Genomic DNA, 7,019 nt, shown 5'->3' on the forward strand with positions numbered 1-7,019 from the left:
GATTGGCAAGAGAGCGTCACGACGAGAATCGTCCATTATCAATCAGTCTCTTCTAGCAGCTTTCTTTGAGTAACAAATATGATTAGGTAACATCAAATACAGTGAAAACAGGGGTTATACCATGGGGGAGGGACATACAAAGCATCAAAAAAAATCACATGGTACCTTATGAATACATTAGAAATAACAGCAAGCAAGAAAGAAAAAAACCACTTGTGTCCTTATCTTGGAGTTAACATCATCTTATCTGACCTTTTCTGCTTCTCTCAGAAATATACTAGTATTGCAAATAAGGGAGGGGAAGGGAAAAAACAAATTGTTTAAATAGGGATACAGGTTTATCTATTGCAACAATGAGATGTACAAAAGGCTATGTTGAAAAATGAACTTTACAATTTGGGGGGGTAGTGCAGTTGTGGAGATGGGAGGGAAGGGAAGGGATGATAAGGGAAAAATAAAGGAGGAGGCAACAATTCTTGATAAGAAATGTACTCATTACCTTGCTCAAGTAATTGTAACCCCTCTGTATAGTATTTTCACAATAAAAAACTTATTTAAAAATATTACTAGGTAATTAAATGTGTATCTTGTGGACCTGGACTTAGCTGGAATGTACAAGGGTCCTGCCTAAAGTTCCTTCTGTAGCTTCTTTCTCTTGAACTAATTAAGAGAAGATGGCAAAAGTCAACCTAACTAGAGACCTCATTCCTAGGCAGATTAAGGAGTAGTGTGCCATGAGCTTTGAACAGTGCTACCATGTCATTGAGCCCTTTATCTAGAGGCTGGGCCTAGAAGCAGAGAAACAGGGGATGAAAACATTCAACACCAGCTAATTGTTACCATAGAAAACAAGCCTTGCTCAGCAAAATGCTCTGATGATTCAAAGGAAGACTGACAGGACACTTTAAGATCTAATTTTGCTAATGTAAAATGAAACCACTGAGAGAGATACATGTGAAGGCTGTGAAGGCTGGGTGTGACAATTTACAACCTGGCATTTCCTCTAGTCTGTACAGCTTGATTCTACAACATTCATGATGCTTGTGATTTGGAGGGAAAAAGTCAAAAGTAAAAGAGATTGGGGGAAGCAAAAAGAGGCCAGAGTCCATCTGTGGGTCACCTTTTGACTTGTGATAGTCTAGCTTGACCGACTAAAGGGACTGAGGACAGGTTGTGAGCAACAAAGTTACTCTGAAGATCTAGAGTAAGTGAGGCTAGGCTGGAGCAACTGCTCTAAATTCTTGGCCATCGTGATATTGGACATGAAAACTATTATGATAATACATATGTGTGTCCTGTGGCTGCTATAACAAAACAACACTAAGGTATTATCTCACAGTTTGGGAGACAGGGATCTGACACAGGCCTCTAGATATTGCAAGAAGGTCCCTCCTGGAGGCTTAAGGAAGAATCCATGTCTCACCTTTTGTAGCTTCTAGAGACCCTTCATCCTTTATCGTGTACTTCTTTCCTCCCCTCCAGTGCCAACAGTGCAGCCTCCTATTCTCCTCACTCTTAATCTGACCTTTCTGCCTTCCTCTGAGAAGTATCCTTTTGTAGATTGCTGTTAGCTGATTTGAAATAACAGACAAAGGGGCTGGAGGTATGGCTCAAGTGGTAGAGTGCTTGCCTAAGCAAGCATGAGGTTCTGAGCACACATAGTACTGCTAAAATAAATAAACAAATCAGACATTTGCCCCCTCACAGTTCTTGAGTCCAGAAGTCTAAAATCAAAGGAAGCTTGACTTCTCCAAAGGCTGTAGTGTGGATCCTTCCTGCCTCTTCCAGCATAGGATGGCCCTTGGCATCCTTGGCTTGTGACCACTCCATTCATTATCTTCATCTTCACATATGCTATTCTTCTGTGTTCTCTTTTCTTTTTTCTTTTCTTTTCTTTCAGGCAGTACTTAGGTTTGAACTCAGGGCTTCACACTTGCTAGACATGTGTTTTGTCATTGAGTCACACCTCACCCTCTTCATCATGCCTTTGATATACAAAATATTTTAGTTTAAAGTTTCATTGGTCCCCTGGGCTTTTGATGTTATATCTGAAAATCATTGCTAACTCAAGGCTATTAAGATTTATACTGGTTTTCCTCCAAGTCTTCTATTGTCTTAGAAATTCTATGTAGATTTTTAATTCATTTTATGTTCCTTTTTATATATGATATAGTTATGTGTTATACATATGTAAATATAATATATGTGTGAGTGTATATATGCATGTTATTCATTTGCATATGAATATCCTATTGTTACATCACATCTATCTTTCTCTATTGAATTGTCTGGCACTTTTACCAGAAATCAAGTGACTGTAAACATATAGGCATATTTATGAACTCTGCTCCATTGATCTAAATTCCTGTCCTTGTATGCCAGTACCACTTTGTAACAAGTTATGAAGCTAGGAAGTGTATCTTCCAACTTCATTCTTTTTCAAGATTGTTTGGTTATTCTAAGTTCTTTGCATTTCCATGAGTTTCAAGGCTTGTGCCACCTGTTTTTACAAATACAGTTTAATTGGAATAGAAAAGAAAAAGGAAAGAAAATATCATCTAACCTAAGATTCTGTCACACTTTGACATTTTACACAAAAAGTGAAATAATAAAATGTGATTTCCAAATAATATTTAATGTGGCATATTGAGTCTGAAAATATTGAACATTAAAAATTCACATTTACAAAATCTACCTCATATATTTTGATGTTAGTTTAGAAAGTAGAAGTTCTATAAACTGTATTTTAACCAATATTTTGGTACTAAAATGCTAAATTGACATTGCTTTAATAGCATAGAAAATATAATTGAGAAAAGTCACCAAAAAGACGTAGATAATTATCATAGACGAAACAAAAAATCAACATATAGATTTAGTAGCTTAAATGTTTATTTCTCATGTTTTGGAAGCTAAGGCCATGGTGCCCAGAGATTCAATTCTTTCTCAGGAAGCTCTTTCTGGATTTCAGACAATATCCATCTGCTATTTTCTCATAAAATAGTATAAAGAACAATGGTATCTCTTCCTTTTATTATAGGACATTAACTATATCATTATTTAATGAAATTTTACCCTTATTCATCATGTACACCTAGTTACCTTCATAATATTTAATTTTTCCCTTCCTTCTTTCTATTCTTTCTGCCTCAAGATAGGATTTAACTATGTAGCTGAGGCCTCATGGCTGTCAATGGCTTGTGACTATATCCTAACTACTCAGGAGGATATCAGTTCATAGACAGCCCAGGCAGGAAGTACACAAGACTTATGTCCAATTAATCACAAAAAAGCTGGAAGTGTAAGTGTAACTTCAGTGGTAGAGCATTACTCTTGAGTGTAAAATCTAACGTACTGTACCCAGACGTTGAGTTCAAACACCAGTACTGGCAGAAAAAAAAAAAAAAAGTTCATGACATTAAAATATTAGTTCACAACTACATTTTGAGATTTAAATATGCGTCTGTCAGTAATTTATAGAAAAATATGTATAACTGTAGCAAGTATCTTAAATACTTAAATAATAATATAAACACAGTAGGCTGATACATGGATAATATACAGATGTTAGCAAATTAAGTGCAGTTTTCAAATGTACACATGAAACATTTATGAAAACAGACACTAAACTCACACATTGCTTAGAATATCTATTCAAACTGCAATAGAATTAATTATATTAATTTTTTTCTTGAAAGTAAATAGTATTAACATTATGATCAAAAACATCAATAGTTTTTTTAGCTATTAACTTTTTAAATAACCCTTGATAATATCCTAAAGATTTCCTGGGTTTAGAATAAGCTTCATTTACCTTAGCTACTCCAAACCCTAGCTTTAGGTTTCAATATTACCAGTTGTTAGATTAAAATGACTGCATGGATTTGCAAAGCTCAAGAAGCAAAAAAGCTATAGACAGAAGTTTCCATTTTGAGTCTAACTCCTCTTTCCTGCATGGAAAACAAGAAATATTTCCGTCTTCTGTATTTTTTACTTAAACTCTATTAAAATAAATCATTGGCAAAACATAAATTTATAAATAAATAAAAAAGTTTTGGTCAAAGCGTATATCACAATTGTAATTAACAAATAGTATAATCAGATATAAGGAAACAAGTTATATTCTAACAACTGAGATGAACATAGATAAAATCTGTAAATCAAACATTAGCAGATTTAATGAACCATATATAAAAGTTAAAATCTCTTCAATATCTGAAGGTTAAATCATTTGTATTTAGTTTATCCCTGCAGGATTATTTTAGAATATGAGGTAACTGGAACTTCACCTACAATAATCAACTAAATAAAACAAATTGATACAGCAAACTCTTCATGATTTTATTAAATTAATGTTAGGAACAAAATAAAGTTTGGTGTGTGTGTGTGTGTGTGTGTGTGTGTGTGTGTGTGTGTGTGTGTGTGTGTGTGTGTGTGTGTGTGTGTGTGTATTGATACTGCACTGGCACTCAGGGCCTTCCACCCTGGCACTCTGACACTCTGGCACAGATTTTTTTATTCATGGCCCTTTCCTGCCAGGTTTTTGTGGGTTGTTTTTTTTTTTTTTTGCCCCTGCAGGATTCCGACCATGATCCTTCAGATCTCAGCTTCCTGAATAGCTAGAATCACAGACAAGGTGAATCACCATCATGTGGCAAAATGAAATTTGTTAGTCTAATAAAACATATTTGCAAAAAAATCTAGCAGTTTTCATATTAGCTGAAATATACTGAATTATTTCCTCCTTAGTTTGGTAACATCACATAAATTTAGAATCACTTGTATTTTCAGTCTTCGTCTGTAATATATTAAGTGAATAAAATAGAAGTTGAAGGGTTAAGCACAAAAAAGGAATATCTCAATGTACAAATACAAGAATTAATTAAATATCTAATACATTTATAAGGACCCATAGTAATTCAGCTACTGAACCAGGCATAGTGGGGGCGGCAGGGGTACTGTGTGATACTCTTTTCTTTCAGTGACTTCAGGGGAGCTGAGGAGCATATCCAACCACTGGCTCTGAGAAGGCTCATGCAGGATTTCATGTGATTGTAAGAGGATCTATCAGTGGGGTCAGTGGTGTACCATCTAAAAACAAACATGCAGTGGAACACAGTTATATTTGGATCAGAAGGGTCATACTTTGAGGATGGTACTTTTAAACTAGTAGAGTTTTCTGAATAATATGGAAATAAACCAACAACCGTTAAGTTTTTATCCAAAATGTATCATCCAAATGTGTACGCTGATGATAGCATATGTTTAGTTATCCTTCAGAATCTGTGGAGTCCAAAGTATGATATATCTTCTACAATTCAGTCTTTGTTGGATGAACCAGATTCAAAAATTGCAGCCTATAGCCAGGCAGCAGAACTTTATCAAGAAAACAAACAAGAATATAAGAAAAGAATTCTGGCCATTGTTGAGCAAAACTGAAATGATTCATAGCAGAAAACTTATTTGTTCATCTTTTTCATCATGGTTGTCAATAATCTAGCTCCTAGTGGAAAAGCAAACAAATTTTAAATGTCACAGGTTTTAAGGATTTTACAGAAAAAAAAAGTCCCTCTTTAAAACATACAAAGGTGTATCTTGGTCAGTGTGCTTTTTATCACATACTGTCAACAGTTACTGCTGCATAAATTTGTAATGTATTCTGTTTGTACTTTTTCTTAGGTTATAATGTTGATATGACAGAATATACTAATTTTGTAAATCTGTACTTATTTTTGAATTCTTTAGAGTTTTAAATGAGAAGAAAGCATTAATTTTTTATTTTTGAATATTACATATAAAGCTGTTAAAGCACATAACTTGACTATTAGAAAATGTTTATAAACATGCTGTTAGAATAAATTCTGAAATTTATAATAATATATAAATTGGAATTACATTTTATACGATGGAAAAATAAAATTAAAATATAAATCACTATTCTCAATAGATTAGAAAACAATTTGAAAGCAGAATAATTCTACAAAATTAAGGAGAAATTAGAACATATCTAAATAATTTAAAAAGAACATGGTACTTTATATATTAGGCTCATTTATTTTTGCAGTGCTAGAGATTGGATCCAGGATTTTGTACATATTAGGCAAGTGCCCTATATCTTCAGATTCATCTTTGCTACCAACTTAAAAAGATGTATTTAATATAGAACCTTTGCCTGGGCTACTCTGGAATTCTTTCTGCTCCTCCTTCCAACATCTCTGTCCTGGGATTCCAGGAATGTGCCTCCATATCTGGCCAAAGACTCAATTTTTAGATACTTTCTTTTCCACAAGTTCCTCTAGATTCAATGCAATCTCAAGATGGTGAAGATCCTTAGAGGACCAAATTGAAAGGAAATGGAAACTTTGGTACATTTATAGGTAAGGACATAAAATATCATGACCAATTTGAGGAACTCTGACAGTGTCATTTTAGCAAAACATTAGAGGTACATAGTACAAGTATAACAAATAATGATACCCCAAAAATATAAAACAAGCAAATTATAAATTGATCAGTTAATGAAAATTTTATTAAGGTATTAAAACCAATTATAAGAAAAAATTCAAAAAGACGTGGTTGCTGATAGAAAACAAGGAAATATGAAAAAATTACAAGTAGACCCAAGCAAATCTAGTTAAAAATTCTCAATTGAATTTCTCCTTCTACCCAATTAATTTGCATTTGTATGTCCAAGAGCTATTTGCAGTATTATCGTTTTTAAAATGTGCATATTGCAATATATTCCAATGATAATGAAATGTAGAAGCTATCCATTAGTAAGACTATTTTGTTCCTTTCAGTATTTCACAAGTTAGCTTAACAATAATAATGTCCTATTACTCACATAACAATTACACTAATGAGTTCTCACAACACAAATAATTATACTCATTAATTACATGCAAATGGATGCATATATCAGCTTTATTCAAAATATTCCTAAACTGAAAATAACACAAATTATCATGAACATTTAATGTGCCAAAAATTTATCTTGTTTCATATATATATACACATAG

At 33.4% G+C, this 7,019-nt stretch overlaps 1 pseudogene; it reads left to right on the forward strand.

The window, feature by feature from the left end:
* Positions 1-5,103: 5,103 nt before the first annotated feature.
* LOC138839473 (ubiquitin-conjugating enzyme E2 B pseudogene) lies at positions 5,104-5,439 on the forward strand (annotated as a pseudogene).
* The last annotated feature ends 1,580 nt before the right edge of the window (positions 5,440-7,019 follow it).

This window comes from Dipodomys merriami, unplaced genomic scaffold, assembly GCF_024711535.1.
Source record: "Dipodomys merriami isolate MVZ:Mamm:240054 unplaced genomic scaffold, mDipMer1.0.p SCAF_3, whole genome shotgun sequence".
Classification (NCBI taxonomy): Eukaryota; Metazoa; Chordata; class Mammalia; order Rodentia; family Heteromyidae; genus Dipodomys; species Dipodomys merriami.